The sequence below is a fragment of the Mesocricetus auratus genome, unplaced genomic scaffold (genome assembly GCF_017639785.1).
Source record: "Mesocricetus auratus isolate SY011 unplaced genomic scaffold, BCM_Maur_2.0 Super-Scaffold_100007, whole genome shotgun sequence".
NCBI lineage: Eukaryota > Metazoa > Chordata > Mammalia > Rodentia > Cricetidae > Mesocricetus > Mesocricetus auratus.
Window position 1 is genome coordinate 28,502,614 of NW_024429191.1, and position 13,231 is coordinate 28,515,844.

The window sequence follows — 13,231 nt, forward strand, 5'->3', positions numbered from 1 at the left end:
GGGCAGGCAATGTTAAGTGTATTTGGTGCTTTGTACGACTATGACTACTCACTTAAAGTAAATCATAGGTTGTTGCCACACAGGGTTTTGTGAGGATGTCAGGTAAAGCGATCAGAATGTTTCCTAGCACCTGGTCCGACTGTTCAGGGGTAGCTAGCTACTCTACCATATCCGCGTCTGTGGAAGAAGACAGAATTTCTCTAGGAAGGATGACCGGGTAGGAAAGACACTTTTCCTAACATGGAGTTCTTTTTTTATATTCTCTGAGTTTTGAAACAAGTCCATATGTTTTCTTAAAAAATATTTCCCCCTTGCTATGGAGTCATTCAAATTTTACTACTTCATATTGGTCGTGAACACTTTCGATGATTTGCAATCCTAAATGTTTTTGAGATTTGTACTCGTTGAATTCCAGTGTAAGAGGGAGGGGAGTCTCGAATTGTGTTATGAAACTGGTTTTGTTGTTGTTGTTCTTTTTTTGTTTGTTTGTCTTTTGGGTTTTTGTGAGAGAATCTTGTCCTAGATATAGTAATAAAGATATTCCTGTGGTCCTCAACGCGTTTCTATGTCCTTTTTGCTTGTTTTTTTTTAATTAGTTTGTTGGTTAAAAATAACTGGTGCGTTATATCCTCTGAGCGCAGAGTTAGTTCAGCAACTCCAACCGAACATGCTAAAGTCACGGACCTTCGCGGGACGACTCTGGTCTTAGGAAGTGGGCACAAGCCTGTCGGATCGTAACTTCAGGAACTTACAGGTTAGGCTCTCAGCGTGCTCGTTTCCGTAGTGTAGTGGTTATCACGTTCGCCTCACACGCGAAAGGTCCCCGGTTCGAAACCGGGCGGAAACACATTTTAAACGTAGTGGTTTTCTTTGCTTCCACAAAATCTGTGTGCTGTTCAAAGACTAATCTAAGGAAAATAGTAACTGAACGAAATAAATCTTGAAGCCAAAGTACTGGGCGCTTCAGATGCAATCCAAAACTCCAGGCTCATAATCTCAAAGTCGTGTTTTATATGCCAACATGCGCTCAACTTTGTTTTAGAAAGGACAGTGGTTTTAGCCACGTTTGTGAAGACCACTACATTGGCAAGCCCGCAAACGATTGAGAAACGGGTACCATTTGACAAATTCCTGGAGGCTAGCTATTATCAGCCCACGTGCATCCATGTGTTAGGCTACACCCAGGAGTCAGGACAAGCGAGGGTAGGCTGAGACCCCATGATCAGGCAGGCCTATGTAAGCTTCCAAACGTAAGCTTCCAAACTATCAGTTAGGAGTCACACTCGCGTTTCCAGGAAAGGTGCTTTGTGCGATGAGAACCTCAACTTTAGCTGATCTTTTTTTAAATTAAGAGTCTTTCTATGCTGAGACGTTGCCCTGCCCACTTTGCCACAGTACATAAGGGAATATAAAAATGTCCTTTGTTCTGAAAAGCTCTAGCACGAACATCTTCAACTCCAGGGAATTCTTCATTAATGTCAAGTGAGATAGGCCACCTGTTCCTTAGTCTTGTAAATACAACCCCAGCCCTACTTACCGGCTGCCTTTGGGCTGCCTTTGTCTTCTCTACAAACACACCAGGCACTACCATCTAACGATGGCACCAAGTTAGTTTATTACACTTACTAAACAAAGGACAGCATCACCCTCCATTTCCGAAGCAGGTGGGGTCTGGAGAGTGGGTGTATTACCCTATATAGGGTGATCATAGCAAGAATTAGAGTTCCTAGCATGATCCAGCACACAAATTCCTGGACACTTACTGTGACTATGGTCTTACCTTGAAATGTATGGATTGAAATAAGCAGCTTGGGGGTTTTGAAGAAAGTATTTGAGCACCACCCCTTTGCCCCAACAACTGGAAATTTCCCAGGCAATCCTGGTAGCTCAGAGCTACTTGGGAGACAGAGGCAGAAGCTGGCACATTTAGTGAGAGATGTCTTAAAGCTCAGCAGCAGATATCGTGACACCAAATATGAAACCACAAGTTCAATATCTAGTAACTGCAAAAGAAAAATACAAACATGTATATGTATATGAGTATGTATACATGATATGATATGGCCATTGCCCTCTTGAATGCTCGATGGCAAGAAATTAGGCCCATTAAAAGTTCCATCATTGCCGGGCAGTGGTGGCACACGCCTGTAATTTCAGTACTAGGGAGGCAGAGGCAGGTGGATCTCTGTGAGTTGGAGACCACTGTGGTCTATGAGAGCTAGTTCCACGATAGCCTCCAAAGCCACAGAGAAACCCTGTCTTGAAAAAAGTTCCATCATTAAGGAAGGGATGATGAAGCCCCAACCCTCCTTCTTGTTCAGAGAAGGGCTAAGATATCCCAGCCTAAGGATATATAGGCACTTGACAAAGTTGACAATTGCTAGGAAGGGGGTTTAGGAGACCCTGCCTATACCTAAGGATATGACAGCAGTTAATGGTTTCCAGGGAAGACATTTTCTTCAGTAGTGTAGCCACTAGCAAGCTGCCAATGCTTTTAATGCCCCTCCCATGCTCCTGTAAGCAACCCTAATTAGACTCATTGATTCACCAAGCTAGACAAGGGTGCAATTGTTTCTTTGTTCTGCCATTGGTGCCTTATATGGGGTAAACGGATGTGTGTTCATTCATCTCCCCAGGAAAAGTTCACACAATAATAATTTTTCTAAATAGCTGAAGTTCCTCTTTACTGTGTGGTTATGTTGTCATTTGTAATGGGGTTGGATATGTTTGTTATTATTTGTCTTTGATTTTGGCTTCACGATCATCCAGGTTGGCATATTGAAAGGATATGCTCTAAAGAATAGCGCATTGCTAATCCCAGCACTCGGGAGGCAGAGGCAGGCAGATCTCTGTGAGTTCGAGGCCAGCCTGGTCTACAAAGTGAGTTCCAGCACAGCATCCAAAGCCACAGAGAAACCCTGTCTCGAAAAACCAAAAACACAAAACAAAAACAAAACAAACAAACAAAAAAAAACAATAGCGCATTGCAGAAGGCATCCTTAAACAGGCATCATTCCTTTCGCTATTCCGTTCCCATCCACCCTATTGTAATCGCCCATCTCAGCTGTTTCTGGTATATTTTCAGACGTTTCTTTTGAAGCAGTGATGGATAAACGTGCATTTTTTTTCACCACCACCCCTTTCTTGTGGAAGGGATAGCACACTATAGATACTTCTTTACATCCTTTTGTTCAGGACCCTTGTTTTCTTTTGTGTTTTGAGAAAAAAGTTTAAGTAGCTCAGGCTGCCCTCAGATTTGCTATGTAGCTGAAGATGACTTGAACTCCAGATCCTTCTGCTTCTACATCCTAGCCACCAGGAATATAGGTGTGGATTACCATGCCCTGCTACAAGTGCCTTTTTATTAAAATATGCAAACTAAATTACCTTCAGGCGTTGACAACAGCAGAGCTAAACCAATTGTATATTGGCAACTGGAACTAATAATGATTATTAGTGTTTTGTTTTAAACTGTCAGCTAGCCATTCACCTGACTTCTCTAAGTTATTGATGACGGACTTCAACTTCCCAGCCAGTTCATTAGCAATGGTAAGTTCTACTCTAGGAGTCAGACTGAGGTCACCTTGGAGATTTGAACTTTTTGCAGGAATGCTTGCTGGGTCTTTTGCAGATTTTTAGGGTCATTTCTTCCCATTATGACTGGCATTGGAAAACTTTCCTATAGAGTCATGGCTTTTCCATTAAAAAGATGTGACGTGGACAAGTTTCTGCCCCCTTTCCCTCTCTACAAACAAAATGCATGACTCCTAGAGACTGAAAACGGTGCAGGGACAGGGACATAAAATCAATGAGCTCAGGCTTGAATGGGCTGAGAGACTATGAGAGAGCTTAAACGAGGTGTCCCAAGTCACACGTGAGTCTGAGTCTTGGGAGACTGGCCACTGCTATTGCCTGAGACACAGAGTGAGGATGTAGGTCATGCCGTGAGCCCGGACGTGGCTCTCCAGGGACATGGCTCTCAGCTAAAAGGAGGATGAGTTGGCACAGGAAGAAGAGAGGAAAGCTTCCACTGGATCCAGAGGGAGAGACGTGGAGAGAATTAAACCCTGCGTGTCACCTAGGAAGAGGAGGCAAAGCATCCTTGGTCTGGTCACCTGTGGTCACCTGGCCTTTGTTTACCTCAACGAAAGACCCAAGCAAGCCCAGCGGCTCCACGTTCTGGTGGAGAGCGGACTGACGCACAGGCCCATCAGGAACCCCTGTGTTACAAATCCTGACTCCTGGGGTATTCATTTGGGAATTGGTTTGGATGACAGGAAATCCTTGTGAAATATTAAACATTCTGCTCTCAAATTTGCACAACGTAGATCCTAATTCTTAACATTTAACATGCTAAACCGCATCTCAACTACAGGTTTGATGAATTTTTTTTTTATTTAGAAAGTCCTTCAGTGAAGTTTTAATGTTAATAACAATTTCAGCTTTGCATAACATTAGCTTAAACGGTGATGCTCACTAGTTTCAACTTGTCTTTATTTTAATAATTTTTCATGCAATTATTTCTGAAAGTATACATAAAAACGGTTTCTCTTTTGACATTTGAGTCCTCCTCCCCCATCTTCTCCCCTCTGGATTGTTACTATCAACAGAGCCCAGATTAGAAAGGCATTTACATCCTCCCTCTCTCTTCTTTGTAACAAAAAGAGCAAACGGATAAATTAAAAAAAAAAATTTAAAGCGCAAACGGAGTGAGTCATCCACTGAAGTTACATTTACTTTGTCTGCTGCCAGACTGTTTGTTTTGTTGTGTTGTGTTTAAATTTTCTCTCTCTTTCCCAGGATCCCAAGACTGTTTTTCCGTACTTCAACGATACCGTATCATTTAGTGGACAGGGTCTGGAAATCCCGGAAGGCAGAGTACGTTGAAAAAAAAAAAAATGGGAGCAAAGAGTTTCACAATTCCTTCATTTAGAAGTAGTAGAGGCCAGTTGGCCGTAAGTTTCCGTAGTGTAGTGGTTATCACGTTCGCCTAACACGCGAAAGGTCCCCGGTTCGAAACCGGGCGGAAACAAGGGTTGCTACCATTTTCCCACTTTCGTCAGGTTATCATGGGAGTGTGTATGTATGCAATTCCCATTGCCAACTATTCTCATTTTTCCAATCCACTATCAGTTTACTTAATCAACACTACACTCCATACATAGGTCTCTTTGTTGTCCTCAAAGAACTTGAAGTCCTAGCAGGTCTCGCGGGTCAGAAACGCAGTGCATCCACAAAGGGAGCACATTACAAGAGCGTTGCTTTGAAAATGTGTATTGGAAGTCCAGGCTAGGGAAGATGTTCCTCAGGCAAGGTGGCGGCAGTGTTAACAGCCGCACCCACAGTGAACCGCACTTCCCTCGGAGGAACGTCCAGCAAGCAGGACGCAGTGTCCTCCGGTTTACCACAAGGCCTTGGATCAGCCGTGGCGCAGAAGGAAAAAAGAAAAGCAAAGGAATCAATGGGGGAAAAGGGACAAGAGGAGTCCTGCGACTGCGACACATTAACGAGAAGTGCCGACGAGGGGACAGCGGTAGGAAAAGCCGGCTTGGTCACACCCGCCTCTGGCCCATGGTTTCTCCTACTGTCTGCTCAGTCAGCCTCTCCCGCTTTGGTCATCCTTACCTATAGTTAGGGACTGGTAAACTGTCGGGGACAAGAGGAGGGAGGGCTCAGTCGCAATGAGGAAAAGCAATATCGCAGCCAGCGGGACTGCTGGGCCTCTATTTAGACGTCTGGAAAGGGGAGCGACTCAGTAGGGTGCACCCCACAGTACAGCCTACTCCCACAACGTCTTCACACACCAAACAAAACATGCTTACTCGTATGCCAGGCAACTGTCTCTCAGCAGTGCTGTCAGACTTGAAAGTCACATAATACATCCACCGAAGTAATCAACGGTGTCCTCTTTAAAGAGCCACACATCCCTAGTACAGGCACAGCATGGTTCAAATCAGCCCAATGGAGGCAAAATTGCTCAGGCCACCTGCATTAGTCCAACTTCACCCAAACCACATCAACATGGTGCTCATTGCACCGTCACTCTGTCCCGAAGGTACAGACCACTAAATCCAGGATCCAGAGCAGACTTAAAAACACATAGAAGTGATGAGTGAAAAGATCCTAGACTCGTGAGAATTATCTCGGAGTCCCTCTGCTTACACGATTTTTCCTTTTTCTTTTTACGTTTTCGAATGGTAGAGTTTTCCCATAGTAGACTTCATAGAGGTGTGTCTCTCCATGCCCCTACCCCAGGATTGCCCGGATATCTTCAGCCCTCACATCCCTTCCAGCTAACTCACTTGATCACACTAGAACTCTGGGACCTCAGAATCCATCACTCACCCCTTTATCAGTCTTACCCAAGTGAATTCGATTGATGCCCCAGATGAGGCAGTTTTCAATGGCCTTCCATGTGGAGACAGGAAATAAATTGATAGCAACATAGCTAATACAGCCAATCTGCCGGAATGCCCAATAGCTTGCACAGACAGCTGTCAATTCTGAGTCAGATAGTTTTTAAATGAGACTCTATCTTGTCAGAACTTTTTTTTTTTTTTTTTTTGGTTTTTTTTTTCGAGACAGGGTTTCTCTGTGTAGTTTTGGAGGCTGTCCTGGTACTCGCTCTGTAGACCAGGCTGGCTTTGAACTCACAGAGATCCGCCTGCTTCTGCCTCCCGAGTTCTGGGATTAAAGGCGTGCGCCACCAACGGCAGGTTTCTTTTTTTTTTGTTTGTTTTTGTTTTTTTTTGTTTTGTTTTTTTGTTTTTTTTTTTTTTTTTGGTTTTTCGAGACAGGGTTTCTCTGGGCTTTGGAGGCTGTCCTGGAACTCGCTTGGTAGTCCAGGCTGGTCTCGAACTCACAGAGATCCGCCTGCCTCTGCCTCCCGAGTGCTGGGATTAAAAGCGTGCGCCACCAACGCCCGGCCAAACGGCAGGTTTCTTGTCAGAACTTTACAACCTTCTTAGACTCTCTTTTTTAGCAGAGCAAATATTGATTTAGTGATGAAAAGTTCCAACAGAACAACACGCCTCTCCTTTTAGTCAAGTAACAGATGGTCTTTAGCTGGGTATGGTAGAGTATGCCTACAGTCTCAGCAGGAGGGAGGCAGAAGCAGGAGAGTCAATATACTGCCTTAAAACAAAACAAAAACAAACAAATAAAAAAAACAACCCTGCTTTTGGTGTTTAAATGTAGCAATTTGCCAGGAGGTGGTGATACAGGTCTTTAATCCCAGCACTCGGCAGGCAGACCAGTCTGGTCTACAAGAGCTAGTCCAGGACAGCCTCCAAAGCCTTGGAAAACAAACAAACAAACAAAAATAACTAACTAAATAAAAATAAACGAACGAACAAATGCATGAATGAATGTAGCAATTTATCAGCAGGTACTCACACTGTCCCTTTTGTCTTTTTAGCCCTTGCAATCTGAAAGAACCCTCGCTGCCTGGCAATCACTCCTGCTTCAATTTTTCTGGAGTTTTCTCTGTCCTCTGTTACAAGAGAATGTTTAAGGAGTTGAGTTTTCATTTGCTTTCATTAAAGTGCAAAACAAAACAGGGAGTCATCGTATCCAGGATAGAAATTAGAATGAATAGCTGTTTTCTAGAAGTACTCTGACCTTGAAGAATCCTTGTGGAAAACAGTGATTGTTTTCTGTGACTTATAAAACTGTTTTGCTGTTAGGGACATTGCAGCCATCCTAAGACTTTGATCACAAAACGTTTCAGGCACACCAGAGGATCTTGTATTATTGTGTTTTGCAAAGGACACATAATAAAACACTACAGTTATGGGGATGTGTGATGATCTCCTTTAGTAAGACATGTAAACTAGATTTGTGACCTTGGCCTTTAGTAAAACATGTAATTTAGATTAGTGACCTTGGATCAGGCAGTGGTGGTTATGTGCCTTTAATCCCAGGTCTAAGAAGGCAGAGACAGGCAGATCTCTGAGTTCGAGGTTATCCTTGTCTACATAGCAAGTTCCAGCACAGCCAGGGCTACACAGAGAAACCCTGCCTCGGAAAAATAAAATCACATGGGAAATTCTATTAATGATAATTTGGGGAGCTGATGAAGCAGAACAGTGCATGTGTGAGACTCTGGGTTTGTTCCCCAAGGGCTGGAAAATATTACAAACAAATCTTGCTGCACATTTACAGGTTCAGATGCCTGTCTATCCATCTATCCACCTATACACACACACACACACACCTATGTGGGTTTTTTTTTTGTTTGTTTGTTTGCTTGTTCATTTTTGAAATATTTCTTTTCTTTCATGTGTGTAATGTGTGTGAGTGAATGTTTGTCCATATGTTTGCAAGTGTACCATACGCATGCAGTGACACTGAGGAGTCCAGAAGATGGTATCAGATGTCTGTAAGCCTTTCCTGTAAGTGATAAATAGGAACCAAACTCAGGTCCCCAGCCCCTGCTCTTAAGCACTGAGCCTCTCTCCAGCCCCCATCTGTCTATGTTTAAGACTAGGTTTCATTCTGCAGTCCAAGCTGTAACTCAGAGGCTCACGTGATCATCTTGTTTCACTATGGGCTTTCATTTTCTTTTGTTTTTCAAATAAACTCAATGTTGTTTCTCTACAAAATTGTCTACTTAGGCCAGGCATTGGTGGCACATGCCTTTAATCCCAGCACTCGGGAGACAAAGACAGGTAGATGAGTCTCTGTGAGTTCTGTAGGGAAAAGGGGCCAGTCAAAGAAACACACCCTGAGCAGAGCCAAAGAAACACTTTGTCCCTGGAATTAGAGTCAGTGAAAGACATACACCCTGGCCCTAAAATTAGAGCCAAAAGGCTAAAAAGGACCAGAGAAAGAAACACTATTTGGCCCTGAAACCAGAGCCAAATCTGACCCTAACTCTGTGCAGAAAACTAACCAAACCTTGAGCAGGAGCTCTAGCCAATCTGAGATCAACATTAAAATCTGACCAATCCCCACCCTGGAAGCCCCATATAAACCCTGTGTTTGTTCAGCTTGTGTCTGTTCACGCTACCCGGCTGTTTTCTGCCACTCTGGCAGAGGGCAGCCACTCTCCTGGATTCTTCCCTCCCAATAAACTCCTTGGATGAGCTTTGGATGAAGACTTTCTTTGGCAGCAGAGCAGAGACGACCCTGGGCAGAACAGAGCAGGCGGGGCTGTAACACTTTTGCTGGGGAAACCTTCCCCTGGCGGAACGGAGTTGTTATACTCGGCTGTCCACTTTCCCGAGAGCAGAGCTGAACTGTAGCAACTTCGCCTGGGAAACCACCTGCCTGAGCAAAACTGCTACACTGGGCAAACATCCCTAGCTGGAAGACCCTCTCCTGCCGGAGCAGAGCTGATATACTGGGTAGCCTTTCCCTGAGGCAAGGCTGTAAGCTGCTAAGCTTACTGCATCCTGTGGTAGTCCTTGGCTCCCGAGCTCCAGGATACTTTTCCGTCTGAGCTGTGTAACACTCAGTATTCTGTGCCAGAATACCTGTCCAACCCGAAACGCCCGAAATGCCTACAAGTTCAAGGCTAGCCTGGTCTATTAGAGCAAGTTCCAGTACAGCCTCCAAAACACTACAGAGAAGCCCTGTCTCGAAAAATTGTCTACTTAGATTCCCCCCTTCCCTTTCTGATTGTTTGGGTTTTTTTTTTTGTTTGTTTTGTTTTGTTTTTTTAGGGGGGATTAAAGGTGTGCGCCACCAACGCCCGGCGATTGTTTGGTTTTTGTTTTGTTTTTTAAACAAGGTTCTGGCTGTCCAGGAACTCACTCTGTAGACTAGGCAAGTCTCTCCAGTTTGGAGATCTCCTAGACTCTGCCTCTGCCTCCTGTAGGCTGGGATTAAAGGTGTGCATCACCATAGATTTTTAATCAACACTCAAAAGTCATCATTCTCTCTTTTGCTTATTGCTAACATTCTCAAGTCAAAAATTTAGAATGGAGGCAAGCATAGTTGCCCACCTTTTAATTCCAGCATCTGACAGGCAGAGGCAGGAGGATCTCTGTGAATTTTTTTTTTCCAAAACACTGAGGGTCTCACTGTGTGGATCAGACTGGCCTCAAACTCACAAGGACCCACCTGCATCTAACTCCCTAGTATTAGGATTAAGGCATGCATGCAGCCACTATATCAGCCCAAACTCGGATTTTCTATAGGTACAGCAAGTGTTTTAACCAGGGTTATCCATCTTTCCTGCCCCTCCAGGAAAGCTTTTGAATAAAAAATATCCAAGTAGATGGTTATACAGCAACCGTGTGTAATACTCTGCTGTCGCAGAATCATAGTTCACCAAATCACTTCCACGTGTTTTCTTTACTGCCAGTCTTTTCTTTACAATTAATGCTCCAGTTACTGGGCTTGCCGTGATTTGTTGTTGCTGTTGTTGGTTTTTCAAGACAAGGTTTCTCTGTAGCTTTGGAACCTGTCCTGGAACTCGCTCTGTAGGCCTCCCAAGTGCTGGGAGTAAAGGCATGTGCCACACTGCCTGCCCTACGAGATTATTATTTTTATGACTTTGCATCTATATAGGTAGGTGTGAGTCCACGAGAGCCTGAATAAAAGGATATCAAATATTTTGGGGTGAACACTCACGAATAACAATAAGGTAGAGAGCCACCACAGTCTTCCGTTCTGCCTTGGGTTAATGGAAGCTGAGATCACACATCCGACCACCACACAAGAGAGAGAGACCCCTCCTCTTCCTTATAAGAGATCATGCGCAGCCGGGCATTGGTGGTGCACGCCTTTAATCCCAGCACTCTTGCACAGCGCGCTCAAGGCCCAACGTTTGGTTTTTAAAAGAAAATATTTATTAAGTTGATTATTAATATTTCACATATTTTGCCACAACAAAACTGAGGCGCAGGGCTCGTGGTCTTTACAAACAGGTGTTTGATAAACCGCCCGATGCGTATTTTGACACTGAGAGAGATCAAGATTACTTTCGATTTTAAGTTTCCAGAATGTAATTGTTTGTTTTTCCCTGAGTGCCTCTGGCAAGGTATGAACTTTGGGATAAACACTGCTAAAGTTTTATTTTCCTCAAACCACCGTTATGAGGTCTAAAATTACTGCGATGCGCCCAACGTGGGGCTCGAACCCACGACCCTGAGATTAAGAGTCTCATGCTCTACCGACTGAGCTAGCCGGGCGCCCTGGCGACGGAGTACTTATTTCTTCAAGGCTATGTTTGGAGAAAAGTCAGAAGTTCCGGGTTGAACGAGAATTTAACACGACTACAAAGTCTCGGACATTTTAAATTCAGCTGTTGATGCCTGACCATCTTCCCTGTTTTCTTCCATTTTCTGCTTAAAGTTTCTCTACCAAAATCAGAGATGGGGCGGGGCGTACTTATTGTCGAATTTCATCGGAAGTAGTTCCAAGCTGGGAGAAGTAGTGAACGTGGTGAAGCACGTAACCGCCAACGGCCTTTTCTAAGCCGTGCATCCACCGTCTGGGGTTTCCGCAGCTGCGCGATCAGTTTGTAAATTTATCATGAGGAAAAGAAAAATAAGCAAAAGCTACCGCCACCTGGAGATGCCGGGGATCGAACCCGGGGCCTCATACATGCAAAGCATGCGCTCTACCACTGAGCTACATCCCCACTTGCTCTGGCTACCTCTTCAGGACTCCTCTAGTAACTACGTCGTGTAAAGTTCCTAATCGCGGATTGAATTTTGCTGCCATAAAACCACAACCGTTAATCAAAATTCGACAGAGGCCGCCCTGCTGCGTACTGTTCCTTAGTCTTCCCCCGACGCTCAGTAAAGAAGCTGTTCTTCCCGGAAAGATCCCCGAGGGCGGAAACTGAGACGAGGGTAGAAAACGGGAGAAAAGAGACTCACACATCAGACATTATGAAAAAAAGAGAACTGCTACCCAAAAAAGAAAGATACGTTTGGTTTCTCTTTTAAATGTAAGATAATGTATTTAAGCAAAATAATGAAGTTAATTGCTCTATAGAGGAATGCATATGGGACGGGAGGGTTTTCAATGCTCGATTTTTTCCCCCTCAATTTTACGTTTACATCTGTGTGTGATGGCTTGTAGGCTTCGCGCGGTTAAGGTAACATTTGAGAGGAAGATTTCTGGAAGACAGATCAGCAGTGCGAGCCCAGGAGCTGGTCGACTGGAATTCGATGGTGGTGCAGTTATTTGTGTGTCTGGGTAACATTTGCAAGTCAAACATAAACTAATCAAAACGCTTCAGCGTGGCCAACCCATGAGTCAGTTGTCCTACAGCCCACTGAAAAAGTCTTTGCCACATTTGATTATTTGATTACGTGCTGTATGGATGAGGGATTTACGTGCTGTATGGATGAGGGATTTGAATAGAAAAAGCGATCAAGTTAAAAAAAAAATGAAAAGAAAAGAAGCTGGACGTCCGTTGGTGGCGCACGCCTTTAATCCCAGCACTCGGGAGGCAGAGGCAGGAGGATCTCTGTGAGTTCGAGGCCAGCCTGGTCTACAGAGTGAGTTCCAGAGACCACAGAGAAACCCTGTGGGAACACCAGACTTTGAGCAGAGACCCACTTCCCCTTCTGCCTGGGAGTAGGCAGCTGTAAGACAATGTTTACTAAAAACATGTTTACTAAAAACAATACAATGCCCGGGGCAATAAGTTCCTGGAAAAGGCCTGCCCACAGAAACCGCCCTGACCTCGACCTTGTCCAAAGACTAACCGCCTCTTCTGACGCGCCCAGATCAGTTTTTGGTGTCAGAGCAGAACGAGCCAGGGTAGAGGAGAGAGCAGAAGCTTCTCTGGAGGGAGCCTTTCTTAGGAAGTTTTCTTGAACCTTTTTGGAGCCTGCTTAAAGTTTTCTTTACATCGTTGAACGAGTCTCTGTGTTGTCAATCCCCGACACCCTCCGCATGTTCTCGGACACAGGCTGCACAGCAGACGTGACAATTGGAGGTCCTACCGAGATCGTGAAAGCGAGGTAAGTGGACGGGGTTAAGAAACTATGGGGAATAGTTCCGGGAAGCTAGAATCATTGCAGTATCAACTAAAAAAGTTACTTAAAGAAAATGGGACTGCAGTCAAGTCTAAAACCCTAGAAGGCTTTCTAAAATCGATCGAACGAGCCAGTCCATGGTTCATTACTGGGGGAAACTTAAATATTGCAGATTGGGAGGAGGTTCGCCGTGATCTTCATAGACTTTTACGAAAAGAGGGATCTGAGTCCTTACCCCCTACGACATTCTCCTTATGGAGATTAGTGAGGGGAGCACTTTTGACAGATAA

General features: G+C 44.5%; 4 non-coding genes across 4 annotated transcripts; 2 read left to right on the forward strand and 2 right to left on the reverse strand.

Moving 5' to 3' along the window:
• Positions 1 to 774: 774 nt before the first annotated feature.
• On the forward strand, positions 775 to 847 carry Trnav-cac. The gene has a single exon. It is a non-coding gene; the product is annotated as a tRNA-Val (tRNA).
• A 4,112-nt stretch (positions 848 to 4,959) lies between these two features.
• On the forward strand, positions 4,960 to 5,032 carry Trnav-aac. Its single transcript has one exon. It is a non-coding gene; the product is annotated as a tRNA-Val (tRNA).
• A 6,033-nt stretch (positions 5,033 to 11,065) lies between these two features.
• On the reverse strand, positions 11,066 to 11,138 carry Trnak-cuu. Its single transcript has one exon. It is a non-coding gene; the product is annotated as a tRNA-Lys (tRNA).
• Positions 11,139 to 11,518: 380 nt separating this feature from the next.
• On the reverse strand, positions 11,519 to 11,590 carry Trnaa-ugc. Its single transcript has one exon. It is a non-coding gene; the product is annotated as a tRNA-Ala (tRNA).
• Between the last annotated feature and the right edge of the window lie 1,641 nt (positions 11,591 to 13,231).